Source organism: Quercus lobata, chromosome 7 (assembly GCF_001633185.2).
Source record: "Quercus lobata isolate SW786 chromosome 7, ValleyOak3.0 Primary Assembly, whole genome shotgun sequence".
NCBI classification, from domain to species: domain Eukaryota; kingdom Viridiplantae; phylum Streptophyta; class Magnoliopsida; order Fagales; family Fagaceae; genus Quercus; species Quercus lobata.
The window spans coordinates 12708924-12723588 of record NC_044910.1 but is presented as its reverse complement, the minus strand read 5'-3'; the positions used below and the strand labels follow the sequence as shown (position 1 = coordinate 12723588).

Here is a 14665-nt window from a genome sequence, read left to right as displayed (position 1 = left end):
TTCTAAAGATTAGGTTTTTATGTATTTAGAACTCTAATGTATTGTTGGCAAACCATGATCAAAACAATGTGTTTAGAAGTGTTTTAAGCTAGCTCAAAGTTGTGTGTCAATTTAAATTTGGAATCGAGTTAAAGCAGGAAGCACTGTGCCTTTCGGCCTGGCTCGATCGATCGAAGCTTAGGCTCGACCGATCGAAGCTCGGGCAGAATGCTTTTCTGCAAATTCATCCAACTCAGCCCTATTTGTTTTAAAACGTTTTTAGGGTTTCTTATTTGTCCTAAATATAAAAGGCAAACCCTAGCCACGTTTTAGTGTTGCTCATATTTGCGGTTTGTGTAAATCTCTTGTGAGATCTAGAGGAGCTTTCCTTTACACAAACTTAGGGTTTTCAAGGACGAGATATTTTCTACGCCTTGATGATCAATTCAATTGTTGCCATTAAAGTTTAAAGAATACACAAGCGGGTGTGCTTGTAGCTGGTGGGAATCCAAGAAAGAAGGAGTCCGTGGATTCAAAGCTTGCACGTGGTCGTGTCAGTAAGTTCTACTGGTTGGTAGCAATAAGAAGTCGAGCGTGGGGGCTTGTAAATCTTATTGTATGAACTTCGATTCTTTCAAGATAGTGGATTCAAGTTTACCTTGAGGATAGCTAAGTCAAATCCTCCCCAGGTTTTTACCAGTTTGGTTTCCTGGGTGATCATATCTTGTGTTATTTATTTTCCGCTGCTTTGGATGATTTGATCTTTATTATTGTGATAACCTAGACTTGTTTAATTGGACTAAGCAACAACTTGGCTAATTACCTAGGTTTAATCAATTGTTTAAGGGGTCTAAAAACTGTCACTCCTGGGTATCATGGTCATAATTTCAAACCCATTGCTAAGGATAGCTTAGTGGTTCAACAGTGCCTAGTGGTTTGTTAGCTACTTAATGCAATAAGTTTCATAAAAATCTGCACTACACTACACTGTTTCAAACTTTCTACACTACACTATTTTTCTTCTATTAATGTTTCTTGAATGTTGGCTGAAAATTGGATTCTTATTGTTTTGTAGGTAGGGATTTGGCATTTTGTTATCTAGGTTATTTGGTAATACAACTACAAAACAAGGACAGTCAGGTATTTACCAGTCTCTCCTTTATTCAGTACTATTTCTTGTATATTTATTGGTAATATGTTTCTAGAAATAATTTGCAATTGGAATATGATTGCATATTTAAGTTTCTAGGGTTACGAGCAGAAATGGACTAAAATTTCTGAAACAAAAAATATTGTGTATAAAGAAGTTTTTACTAATCTCTGAGTCAAGGAACCAACTAATAGAGATAACATAATTTATATTGTAAAAGTCACTCATAATTGCTTTGCATTTATATTATTTATTCTTGTGTTTATCTCCTTCTCCAAATTGATTTAGCCACTTTGTTTGGAGTAATTTCTATTTAGGTCTTTGAGTTATGTTTTTCTCTTTGCTTTTTGGTTTATGCATTAAATATGATCAAGTTTTTTTATATTTGTATGGATTGGTTTAAATTTAGGTCTTTAGGTTATATTTGGTTTTGATTAAGGTATTTAAGTAAAATTGGATTTAATTTAGTTATTTTTGTTAATTTGTTCGTATTTATCTATCTATGGTGACTGGGTTAAAATACAAAGGAGCGGATTTAAAGAACTTAAGAGAGTCTTAGGCACAAAGGAGCGGATTTAAAGAACTTAAGAGAGTCTTAGTCTCTTTCGGGCACTTTAAATATTGAAATAAAGCAGGAGTTTATTCAAATCAGGTGCAATTCAAATCAAGTGGGAATGAAAAAGTAAATTGGGCATTTTCCCTTAATCTATATAAGTAGTAACATGAATCTCTGTGGAGGGAAGGCTTTTCAATTCCTTTAATAGGTTCTAGCTTTCTTTTAAGATTTTTTATGTTAACCTATAATGATTTTTTCCGAAGGAATCTTTGCCTATATATATATATATATATATATTTTTTTTTTTTTTTTTAAATTATCAATATATATTTTTTGCTTCAATTTCAGAGTTTGGTGGGCTTAGACATCATCAACTATAGATTTAGATGCTCTAAAAAACACTTTTATGGTGACATGCTACATAATATTTAACAATGCTATTACTTGGTTCTCTTTTAGAATAGCATTTTGTTATTGCCTATTGGCTTTTCTTTCATATATGGTTGTTAGAGACAATTTTGTGATGTCCTCTCTAATCACCTATCCTTTAGATCATATGAAACCATATATAGTTAACATATTTCATTGCGAATCCATATAGTTTTTTTTTTTTTTTTTAATAAGTCCCTATAGGTTTTAAATACTTATATTGTGATTGAGTTATATAATTTCTTGTATGTATTCAATAAATCTTTTATTTGATTAGATTGTCACTCCATTCTTGAATATTTAAGAAAAAAAATTAAAGCTCTCTATAGTTTCTTTAAAGTGGTTTCTAAAACAATTTTACTCTTGAGGAAATTTTCTTGACGATGGGCTGTAATTGTTATAGTTGTTATTGTCTTATCAAAATTGGTGCTAAATTTGATGTCTAAACTTCTTTACTCTTTAGATGAAGAAGTATTAAAACAAAGAACATGGAACTGACTACAACTATGATTCTCTACCAAATTGCTTCTAAGGATATTCTCATCATTTACTGTTTTCTATCTTTGACAAGCTAATTACTTTTTTGTATCTCTGTTATATTACTTTGTTTTGTTTGGGTTCAATTTTGTTGTGTTACATTTGCAGAGTAGTATTTATTCTATCGAGTATCTAAATGAATGTTTGAATTATTATATAGACAAACAAAAAGAAAATTAGAAAGTCAAAATCAGAGGATCAAGGATGTGGGATGCAATAAACTCAAAAAATAATGAAATTATTAGTTTAGATATGATTTTAATTGATGAGCAAGTTTTTTTTTTTCTTTTATAGCTTTTAATACTGTTCGATCATTATATAACTTATGTACTCTATCTATATAAAATTGATGCACTTTACTTGCAGAATAATGACTATAATCTCAAGTATGGATGGGAATTCTTCAGGACGTTAACTCTTTATCTCTCAAGGAAGTAATTGAATTCATGTTTGATTAAGTAGTTCTTTCAATTTATTTGAAATATTGATTAAGTAGTTCTTTAAATTTGTGTTTCATTTATTTAATGGATAATTGAGGATCCAAATGATTTATTTCTTCATTTTAATTTAAACTTAAGTTTGATTTCTATTTTTCATTACATAATTTATTGTTTCATATCAAAGATAGGAAACTATGAAACTGGAATCCAAATGTACAATCAATGAGGAAGAGAAAAAGAATAGTTTACATACTAGAAAAAGTGTAAGTTCACAAAATTTTTCACAAATTTTTGTCATAATTGTGATATGGCAGAGTGTGATTGGTGTGAAAAAAATGGTACATCCACATATAAGTGATGGTTAACCACTCACAATCTGTTACGTCAGAGTAGTGGAAATTGTAAAATAATATGGTCCTAGAACTACTCTTATGACTATGATAAGATAAATTTAAATTCTTTGCTCATTGGATTTTTTTTTCATAGTCAATAGCTTTCCCGTGCATTGCACGGGTTAGCGACTAGTATTCTTTAAAAACGTTACAATATTGCTATATATTGAAACGTTTTCTACAAAAGCTGCAAACAAAATGTTGCAAATAGACTCGTTTTTTTGTAGTGACGTGGTTTGTTGATAAGCTCTCCCATGGCCCACTGCATGCCTGAGGATGATGTTTTGATGCCAGCCACGAAAATGTCCTAATCACATTGGAAATTAATTACTAGATAATTAGTAAATAACTACAGAACACAGGAATCTAGTCGATTTCACAATCAAAATTCCAAGTTGACATGGAAGCAAAACAGCTAGCTAGCTCATAATTTAAATAATGAAGCTATTTATTGTTAATTTATTCTGAGTTTCAAAACGTTCTTTTTAAATTTTAGTGAACTGTAACATTGGACACACACAAAAAAAAAAAACAAAAAAGAAAGATAAAACCTTAAGTTTTCATATTATCAGTTATGAATCAATATATAATATTATAGACGCAACAATATTATCAGTTATGAATCAACCATAAATTTTGTTGAAATGTGAAATTAATTTTGTTGAAATGTGAAACTATGATTAATGTAACCTATAGTATAGAATTAAAGTTAATTCATTTTTATTATACATCAATCATAATGTGTGCCAAACTCATTACTTATGAATTTTTAATCATTTCAGACTTGCTATCTATGATTGGAGAAAATTTGTTTTAGTATATTGCTAGGTACGTAGGAGCTAGTGGAATAAAAATATAATATACTTTTACTATTAATTTATAGAACAAAGCCATGAATTAAGGAAAGCATTGCATAAGTAATGAACGAACTCACAAACAAGAAAGACTTGATATCTTTCCTAGAGATCTTCACTTCAGCACTTAGGTCTCTTTGTGTCTCTAACAATTATCCATCATATCTTTCTTTTGATATCCTGCTCCACTATTCACCACCTTCGCTTCATGTTCCTTCGTGATCCTCTCCACACAATCTTTTTCATATTTCCAGAGAAATCCAAAATCTTGAGAGGACCCAACACATCTCCTATACTTAGCTTCCCTGCCAACTTCAAACACTATATAACCAACGCATCTATCTCCTCGGTATCATTCTCACTCCCTGAGCACCTTATGCTCATCACTGTTAAGAATATAAAACAAGAGAAAAAGACTGAATAGTCTGTATATTGATGTGTAAATCATAATGTACAATAGAGAGCCATATATAGGCAAGGTATACGTGCAGTACAAGTAATATGAATAAACTATAAGCACAATATACTGGGCTAAGCCCAATGTGCTAATCTAGTCTAAGTTATACACTAACATCCCCCCTCAAACTCGAGGTAGCAAGGAGAAAGCCAACTGGAGTTTGGATATAAGATCTTGAAAACGACCAGGCGGGTGAGTCTTAGTGAAGATATCAGCAAGCTGGTCAGTAGAGGAGATAAAGAACAACTTGAGATTGCCTTTCTTGAGATGTTGGCGAGTGATGTCACCGTCGATCTCAATGTACTTGGTGTGTTCATTGAAGACATTATTATGAGCAATATAGATAGCTCTATGATTGTAACAATAAAGAGGAGTGGCAGTGGGTTGTGGAGCATCCATGTCAGCCAAGAGCCAGCGAAGCCAAACAAGCTCACAAGTGGTGTCGGCAAGGACACGATACTTAGCCTCAATACTGGAACGGGAAACCACATCCTACTTCTTGCTATGCCACGAGACAAGAGAAGTACCTAACAGGAAATAGAAACTTGTGATGGAGCATCAATCAATCAGATCACCTGCCCAGTCTGCATTTGAATAAGCATGAAGCTCAAGAGAAGACCGAGAGGAGTAGTGGAGACCATGATAAAGTGTGCCCTTGACATATCGGAGAATTCGAAGAATGGCAGCATAGTGGATAGAATGAGGGGCATCCATGAACTTATAACTATACCCACGGCATGTGAAATATCCAGACGAGTAACAGTGAGATAGATTAAACTACCAACCAACTAACGATAGCGAGTAGCATCGGATATAGGTTCATCATCCAAGGGTGTGAGCTTTGCATTGTATTCCAAGGGAATGGAAACAATCTTGTTGTCGGTGATACCGACTTTAGAGAGAAGATCAAAAGCATATATATTTAGCATAGGAAAGATAATATCCATCAGAGGATGAGGTAACCTCAAGCCCAAGAAAATAGCTGAGAGTGCCCAAATTTTTCATCTCAAAATGCGGCCTAAGGATGTGCTGAAGAGAGCGGATACCTACAGAATCATCTCCAGTAATAATCATATCATCAACATAAAAAAAGAATAAGAGTGATACCAGTAGAAGATCTTCGGACAAAGAGAGCAATGTCATAAGGACTCGAAGTGAAACCTTGCTAAGCAACAACTGAGCTAAAATTTTCAAACCAATCTTAAGGAGCCTGCTTGAGGCCATAAAGAGCACGGCGAAAGTGACAAACTTTACTGCCTGAGTGTGGATAGTCAGGGAGTGGTTGCATGTACACTTCTTCTTGGAGGTCTCCATTAAGGAAAGCATTCTTCACATCCATTTTATAAATAGGCCAACGATGAATAGGAGCCACAGCAATGAGACATCTGACAGATGTAAGGCGAGCAACATGAGCAAATGTTTCCTCATAGTCAATGCCATACTCCTGAGTAAAGCCCTTGGCAACTAAGCAAGCCTTGTACAGTTCAATAGATCTATTAGCCTTGGTCTTGATCTTGTAAACCCACCTACAACCTACTACAGACTGACCAGGAGGCAAATCAACAATATCCCGAGTGTGATTCTTATGAAGGGCATCTAGTTCTTCGTTCATAGCTTGCTGCCGAAAAGAGTAAATATGAGCCTCACGATAGGTGTGAGGTTCATAAAGGGTGGCAATAGTAAAAGAGTAGTGATAATTAGTAAGATAAGGGGGAGGAATGCTTACCTGAGTGGAACGAAGAAGTTCAAAACCAATAGGAAACTCAGAAGAGGGTGGTGCCATAAGACCTAAGACAAGCAGGTCATATGCTGGGGACAGAACCAACGATGAGTTGTTTGGAGAGGTAGCTGATGTCGAAGAATCCTCCACAAGCTCAAGATAGAGAGAGAGGAAAAGATCAGTAAAAATGGGAGACTCTAAAGAAGAGGACGCAGGAAACTGTTGAAGACTCGTGAAAAGACGATGTTCCTAAAACTCAACATGCCGAGATACACGAAGGCGATAAGAAATGGGATCATAGTAGCCAAACCCCTTTTGAGATACACCATAACCAAGGAAACAACAGAGACAAGCACGAGGCTGGAGCTTTGTTCGTTCATGAGGAAGAAGAGAGACAAATCAAGCACAACCAAAAACCCAAAGAGAGGAGTAGTTAGGAGTTTTACCATAGAGAAGCTCGAATGGTGAAGGAATACGATTAATGGTGTATGGTGTATACAGCAGTGAGTGCGGCCTCACCCCAAAAGCGCTTAGGAAGAGAGGCAAAAATGAGAAGAGTGCGGACAACATCAAGAATGTGACGATGTTTTCGTTCTACATGACCATTTTGTTGAGAGGTGTAAGGACAAGACCGCTAAAGAAGGGTACCATGACTGTCTAAAAAGGATAGGAAAGATTTATCATTATATTCTTGAGCATTATCTAATCGAAAGACTTTGACGATGCGATTAAACTGTGTTTCAATCATTTTATGAAATGTTTGGTAAATAGACACAAGTTCAAACCTATGGTGAAGCAGATAAATCCAAGTATATCAAGAAAAATCATGCACAAATATGACAAAATATCTAGATCCCCCTTCAGTGGGAACAGGTGCAGGACCCCAAATATCATAATGTATAAGATCAAAATATGCAGAAGAAAATGAGTCATTAAAGGGAATTTTGTTTGTTTGCCAAAATGACAGGAAGTACAATTAAATTTTTGAAACTGAACTGAACCTAAATGACCTTGAGAAGCTAACAACTGAAGACGAGATAAGGATGGATGACCAAGACGAGCATGCCATAGATTAGGTGAGGGGGTGGCAATGGTAGTAGCTGCAGAAATAACTTGTGAAGGAATCTTCAAGTCATGAACCTCAAACATGCGACCAGCCTTACGGCCTGTCCCAAGCACTTGACCCATCCGGGGATCCTACGCATCCACACCATGATTAGTAAATAGAAGATCTATGCCTAATTCACAAAGTTGACCAACAGAAAGCAAATTAAGGGACAAATTTGGGATATGAAAAGTGTCAGTAAGAGATAAATAAGGAGAAGAGATTGTTCCTTTATGACTAACAGGCATAGAAGTTCCATCAGTAGTGTAAATGGTGATTAGATGTTCTAAAGGTGCCTTATCAAAAAATTGGGATTCATCAAGAGTCATATGGTTACAACATGCAGTATCAAAAAACCAAGGTTATTTACCTGAGGTGACAGAAAGGGTAGTGGAAGTGCGAGATAAAACCTGTTGAACTACTACCTCAATATTAATCGTAATAAGTGAGGAAGCCAAAGATGGACCTGTAGGAACCGATGGATCTGAAGGATATACAACAGCTGCCCGAGGAAGAGAAGCTTTATTCTACTCTTGCATAAATTTCTGCAGTTTGCGACAAACTGAGATGTCATGGCCTTTGACACGACAAAACTCGCAGCAAGTACCTTTGGAAGACTGAAAGGTAGGACGCCCAGAGTTTATTCCTGGAGGAGTAGTGAATGCAACAATGGGAGGTTGTGGAGATGGTATAGCCAATACATGATCAGATGATGACATGTGATGAGTAAGCCGATGGTTCTCCTCAAAAATGAGCTCCTTGACTGTAGCATCAAGAGAAGGAGTAGGAGACCAATTAAGTAGAGAAGCCCTAGTAGGCTTAAAATCCTCATATAAACCCATCATGAAGTGCATAAATTTACGGCAATCCTGATATTTGACAAAGAGCTTAATGTCCTTAAAACACGCTAGTGGAGGATCTACAGCAGAGAGTTGTTCCCACATAGTAGAAGTCTGAGAATAAAAATCAGAAATAGACTGACCTCTCTCTTGGCGCATTTGATAAAGCTTTGATTCAATGTGGAACTTTAGGCTTGAATCATTAGTACAATTATAGCGATCGGCCAAAAATTCCCAAGCAGCCTTAGCAGTCTCAAGACGAGAAAAAAGATTATGAATGGAGGGAATAGATGTATTGATAAACCAAGACAAAATCTTACTCTGAATACTCTCTATAAGGTTGAATTTAATCAACCATCTTGTTGGCTTTATTTTGTGCCAAATTTGCTTGTAATTTAGCATTTAGAAACTTTATATTTAGGTGGGAATCATGTAAGGGTAGTGTGTGAGAAAGTGTGAAGAAATGCTCAAAAGTGTGCAATCAAACAGGGCTTCGCGACTGAATCTCACGGCTGGCAAGTCGCCAAAGAGACGCACACATGTGAAGCATGCAGAGGAGCTGAAGAGTCATGCCAGTTATTGCACTACAGGTCAAAAATCCCAGGCTGACCAGGCAATTAGCTTGTGACATAGACTCGCGACTCAGTTAAGTTACAAGGCCTAGTCGCCAGTCCACTCTGTTTGGGAAAAATTGACCTTTCGCATTCCAAAAACACACCAGTATAAATACCCCTTATACCCACGTATTGTAGAGAGCTTCCAAAGAGAATTTTGAGAGAGAAACCCTAGAGAAAAACAAGATTGACTCATCCACAATCTTCATCCTTTGATTCTCCAAATTTCTCTACTCTCACCCTCTCCATTGATACATCCTTGAGAGGTACATTAGCCAAAACCTTTTATCACCATACCCATATCTGTGAGGAGGCTATTTGGTGCTTGGAAAGCAGTTAGGAAGGGACCAATTGATATTGGTTGATGCTATGGGCTATAGCGGAATCCAGTAAGCTAGAGAAGACAAAGGTTCGATGCAACCTCGTTAGAGCAAGAAGCTTGGAGGGCTTAGGTACACTGGGTAGATTAGGTTTGGAGGGTCTTCTGTTGTTCATGTATCCCAACTTGATTCTCTAGTGGATTATTGACTGCTTGGAGGGTGGTGGAGAGATTTTATGCCGAGGACTTCGGTTTCCTCTTCGATAACACATCGTTGTGTTGTCTTTGTGTTTGCATCTCTCTTCCCTTAATCTTTGCCATTTAATTTCTATTGTGGTTGTGATTTTATTTGGTTTAGATTGTTTTAGCTTATGTTCATGTTCCGCATATACATTGTTTGATAATAAGCTTGAATTGGTAATTTGTAATTTGGGGGTCTAAATGTTCATAGATGTTTTACACACAATTTTAACAATCACTCTTCCATTCCTCTAGGCGTTCTTCATAATCATCCGCTGTAACGGCAATCTTAGAGGCATCTTCAGTAGCTGTGGCTTTGGACTTAGGTTTGGTACCGGCTTAAGAATTGAACCAGTCACATATCTCCACAGTTTACGACCCTTAAGAAAGACAGTCATATTCTGAGACCATGCATTATAGCTAATAGGACCATCCAACATAATGGTGATAGGACGAATGATATCTCGTTCGTTTTGTTGAGCCATAATGAAGAAAATAACCAAAAAGTGGGATTTATAGACCTTAAATGTAGAAACGGGGCCCAAAATCGGAATCTACATGAAAAACTGAGCAAGACAGGCCCTATTGAAAATTTTTGACTTTGGTCAAAGTCAACAGTCAACGGCTCGGTCACAATCAACAGCTTGGGATACTGATGTGGCAGTGTGACATCACTCTAAGGCTAACATGGCAGGACACGATACGGGGCAGGCGCGTGTGGCGTGTGGAAGCACATGACGGCGATGTTCTCAACACGTGTGGCGCGTGTGAAAGACTAACGACACGTGCTCGTGAGGTAGAAACTTCAGCCGGCGCGTGTGAGGTGGTTTCTGGCCATTCTTGGTTGGGTTTTGCTCGGGATTGTCAAATCTGTCAATCTGTGCCTCGATTTTGGTGGTTTGATCAACAAAACTGATGAAACCCGAGTGTTCTAGAGCCTGTGGGCGTGACGGCAGTGACTTACTTCTGACAGTGACTACTGGATGCAGACAAGGGTAGCGGAAGAATGCCAGAGATGTCCATATGAACCAGAAAGTTAGAGAAAAGACTCTGATACCATGTTAAGAATATAAAGTGAGAAAAAGACTGAATAGCCTGTATATTGATGTGTAAATCATAATGTACAATAGAGAACCTTATATAGGCAAGGTATGCGTGCAGTATAAGTAATATGAGTAAACTACAAGTACAATATACTGGGCTAAGCCCAATGGGCTAATCTAGTCTAAGCTATACACTAACAATCGTCATTCTACATATTATGTTGTTTGTTAACTTGGTTAGCTCGCTACTCAAATCACACGCTTTTCCTTCTCTTGAAATCTTTATTATCTTTTCCATGAGCTTCTCAACCTCTTCTTCGCGTATATCGATGGTGTGGTTGAGTTGTGCGACTCCAAAAGGCCTAGTCAAGCATAGCCTTTTCATGAAACACCAGTAGTCACCATAATGAGCCGTGACAAAATGTGACCCCTTATAGATGGAGTAATCGGGGGAGCCAAATCTAGGCGTAGAAATGAAATTGAGCTCTTGGGACTTGAAGATTTCTTTGGCAACAATGGCACTGGAAACCACGTGTAACACCCCAAACCTTTTTAAGCAATTTTACCATATGAATAATATCTCAAGTGAATTTTATGTTTTTCAATAAGGTTGTTAATTATTTTTGTAATGGTCTTTTTAATATTTAAGCATACTACATTATAGAAACGAAGTAAAATTTGGGTGGTCTATGACTATGAGACCAGACCATCAAAGATGGTGGTCACAAAAGTTTCAGTGGTCCTACACATCCTTATCTGCAGGCCTTATTTAGTATTAGATTTTAGTAGTCCTACTCCTAAGTCCTAACAAATTAAATGAACCCCAGTCGGCTAATCTACTCAAACCCTCAACCAAAAAAATAGAAAGATAATAGCAATAGCAGCATGTTTTGGTTTAATAAGTTTGATTTTGACCACCTATCTTCTGTACTCCAAATGTTGAACACGTAAACACCAATCATAGAAATTTAAGAAATTGAATTCTGCTTAAACTAACGAAATGGATTTAAGAGAAAAGACATATGTCTCGCAATATGTAGCATATAGACTCATTCATTTACATGCTCTCTTTTCTTCTTTGATCCACTTTTTTTTCCCCTTTCATATTTGTCCTACAATTCTCTCTCTCTCTCTCTCTCTCCATTTTCCTTTAGATTCTCTTATCTCTATGGTAGAATCTCATCTACAACTTACTAGATGTGAGAGTAGGTCCATCAATAGTGAAAATGCTGGTGATCCTGAGATCACCTATCTTCAGTACTCCACATGTAGAACACGTAAACACTAATCATAGAAATTTGGGAGATCGAATTCTAGCTATAAGTTATTAAGAGAAAAGGGATATGCGCCTCGCAATATATGGTCCATGGACTCGTTAGATTTCCTCTTGTCACTCAATAATAATGAAAACGATATTTTTTGCTTACAACTCGTGGAATTAACCGTGGTTGTGTCATGTGTGCAAGTTCTATTAACGATTTGATTTAGATTAAATACTGCAAATCTAAAATTATATTTAGTGTACACAGTTAAATTCAAAAAATAAAATTATAATCCCTAGAAAAACTCTCACTGTCCACGCACCACCATTTTTTTATTCATCTCCGTCTCTCTCTCGCGGCAATGGTGGGTAAATGTTGCTAAGAACATCATGACTTTGGTCAATGGTGGTTTTTTTTTTTTTTCTTCAAATATGGGTTGTTGCAGGGGTCCGGGTCACAGGTAGGGTTGGCCATGGATCGGGTTTAGGTTGGGTATACCCAAACCCAACCGGAATATTTTATTTATGGATATTCAATTTCAATACTCAATTAGCACCCATACCCAATGCTACATGGATTTTTATCCATGGATAATGGATACCCATAACCTACCTAAACTCATTGTTTTAGTTTTTTTTTTTTTTTTTTTTTTTTTTTTTTTTTTTTAGCGATGGAATTTTAAACTTACATTTTTTTTATATATTAATTTGAACTCTTTTCTTAAAATATTTATTAACCATTTATTTTACATTGACATTAGTCATTAGTTTTATATTTTTCAAATATAAAATCAAATCTTATTTATTACTTGATATCCAATTGCTATTAGTCAATTACTTAAAGTGTCAAATACATGTTTTTTTTTTTTTTTAATCTCTAAGCTATAAACAACAATCTATATCTATATATATATAAAAGCTAAAGCTTAGTATTTATTACTACTACACTCATACTGCGCCACCTCATCCACCATGTCATTGGCTACATAATCATTATTTTTCTTATTTAATTTTATTCCTAAATTTTGTTGACAATACTTTGACAGTTTTAACTTTATGTACAACTTTGCATTTACATATTCACCTACATTAATTTAGATATTTATACCTAAACAATAAAATAAATGAATAATCTAAAACCACAAACAATATCTATATATATATATATATCTAGGCTATTATATAATAATGGAAGCTTTGCAATAACTTTTACAAAGCTTCTTCTCACCACAAAAAAAAAAAAAAACTTTTACAATGTTGATTCTCAAATATATACACACACAAAGCTCTTTTTGTGCCATGTCATTAGCATCCTTTCTTATTTTTATTTTGTAATTTTTACTTTTTCAACCTTTCATTTTCTTCAACCATATATTGTCTTTTTAGTTCAATTTTTCATCTCCTCCAATCACTATCTTCTTAAATTTTTTATTTGATTTCCTTTATATATTTTTAAATTTCTCCTTTATAACTTTTTAACTTCTACGGTTCCACATTTTTCAACCTTTCATATACTTTTATCCTAACTCTTCCATCTTAATTTTCTTATAAATTTCTTTTTACTTCTTTTCCACATCTCTCCTATATTCCTTCCAAGTTGTTCACAGCAAAAATGTCAATACTCTCTCTCTTTCTCTCTCTCTCCAATTTTGTTTCTTTTTTGGTGAATTTTTTTTTATTTTTTCAACCACTTTTTTTTTCCGTTCATGGTTATTTTTGTTATTGTTGATTTAATTGTCACATCACATTTGTTTCTCTTTTTGGCAAATTTGTATCGACCTTTATGCATATTTATCCGATCACATTTTTTTCTTTGTCCTATTGGTTTGAATTGATTTAAGTTAATAATTAGTTGTTTTGCAAGTTAAAATTTGATTTTTTTTTAGTGATCCATTTAGATGTTAAACTATGAGACTTTATTAAGTTTCGTTTATTTTTTTAATCCTTTTGGGTAGGCAAAATTGTAGTTTTTGTATAGAAAGTACTCTTAATAGTTTTATGTGAGTACTCTCTCTCTCTCTCTCTCTCTCTCTCTCTCTCTCTCTCTCTCTCTCTCTCTCACACACAGTTGCAATAGAAGTTTTAATATATTATAAAATTGTTACAATAACTTAAAATGAAGAAATTGTTGCAATAAATTGATACCAATTATTTTTGCAATCTATTTATCATTGCAATAATTTGATATTAATTCTTTTACAATCTATTGCAATGGCAAATACAAAAAATCAATGAATATATCATTGCAATAACCTGATATTAGTTATTTCATAATCTATAACAATGATAAAATGAATTAATTATCTATTACAATGAAGATATTATTGCAATAATTTAATTCAACTTATTTTGATCAATTATTTGCAATCTATTGCAGTAAGATTCGTGAAGTAATAGTCTATACCTATAAGATATTTGAAACAATAAATTATTTATTGCAACAATGTATATATATATCATTGCATCAAAATTTTCATTAAAATATTTGGAGTTTGTTACAACAAACATTTTGCAATTGCATGTAATTGTGGAATCTTGGGAATTAAATTCTATAGAGCTCTTTGTATTTTCTCCTTTTGTCTTGTATGTAACAACTGAACCTGTTTTTCCCATATGTTTAAATGGGACTGACATAGTTTTAATTAACTCCAACCTAAATATTTTGAACATTGTGGGAGTATATACACTCGCTGACTGCTTCTCCATCAGACTGCTTAAAAACTATTGAGT

The 14665-nt window shown here is 34.9% G+C and overlaps 1 pseudogene; it reads right to left on the bottom strand.

Annotated features, from left to right (window-relative positions):
• Positions 1-14665, bottom strand: part of LOC115951605 — a 42103-nt pseudogene that overhangs the window by 26051 nt on the left and 1387 nt on the right.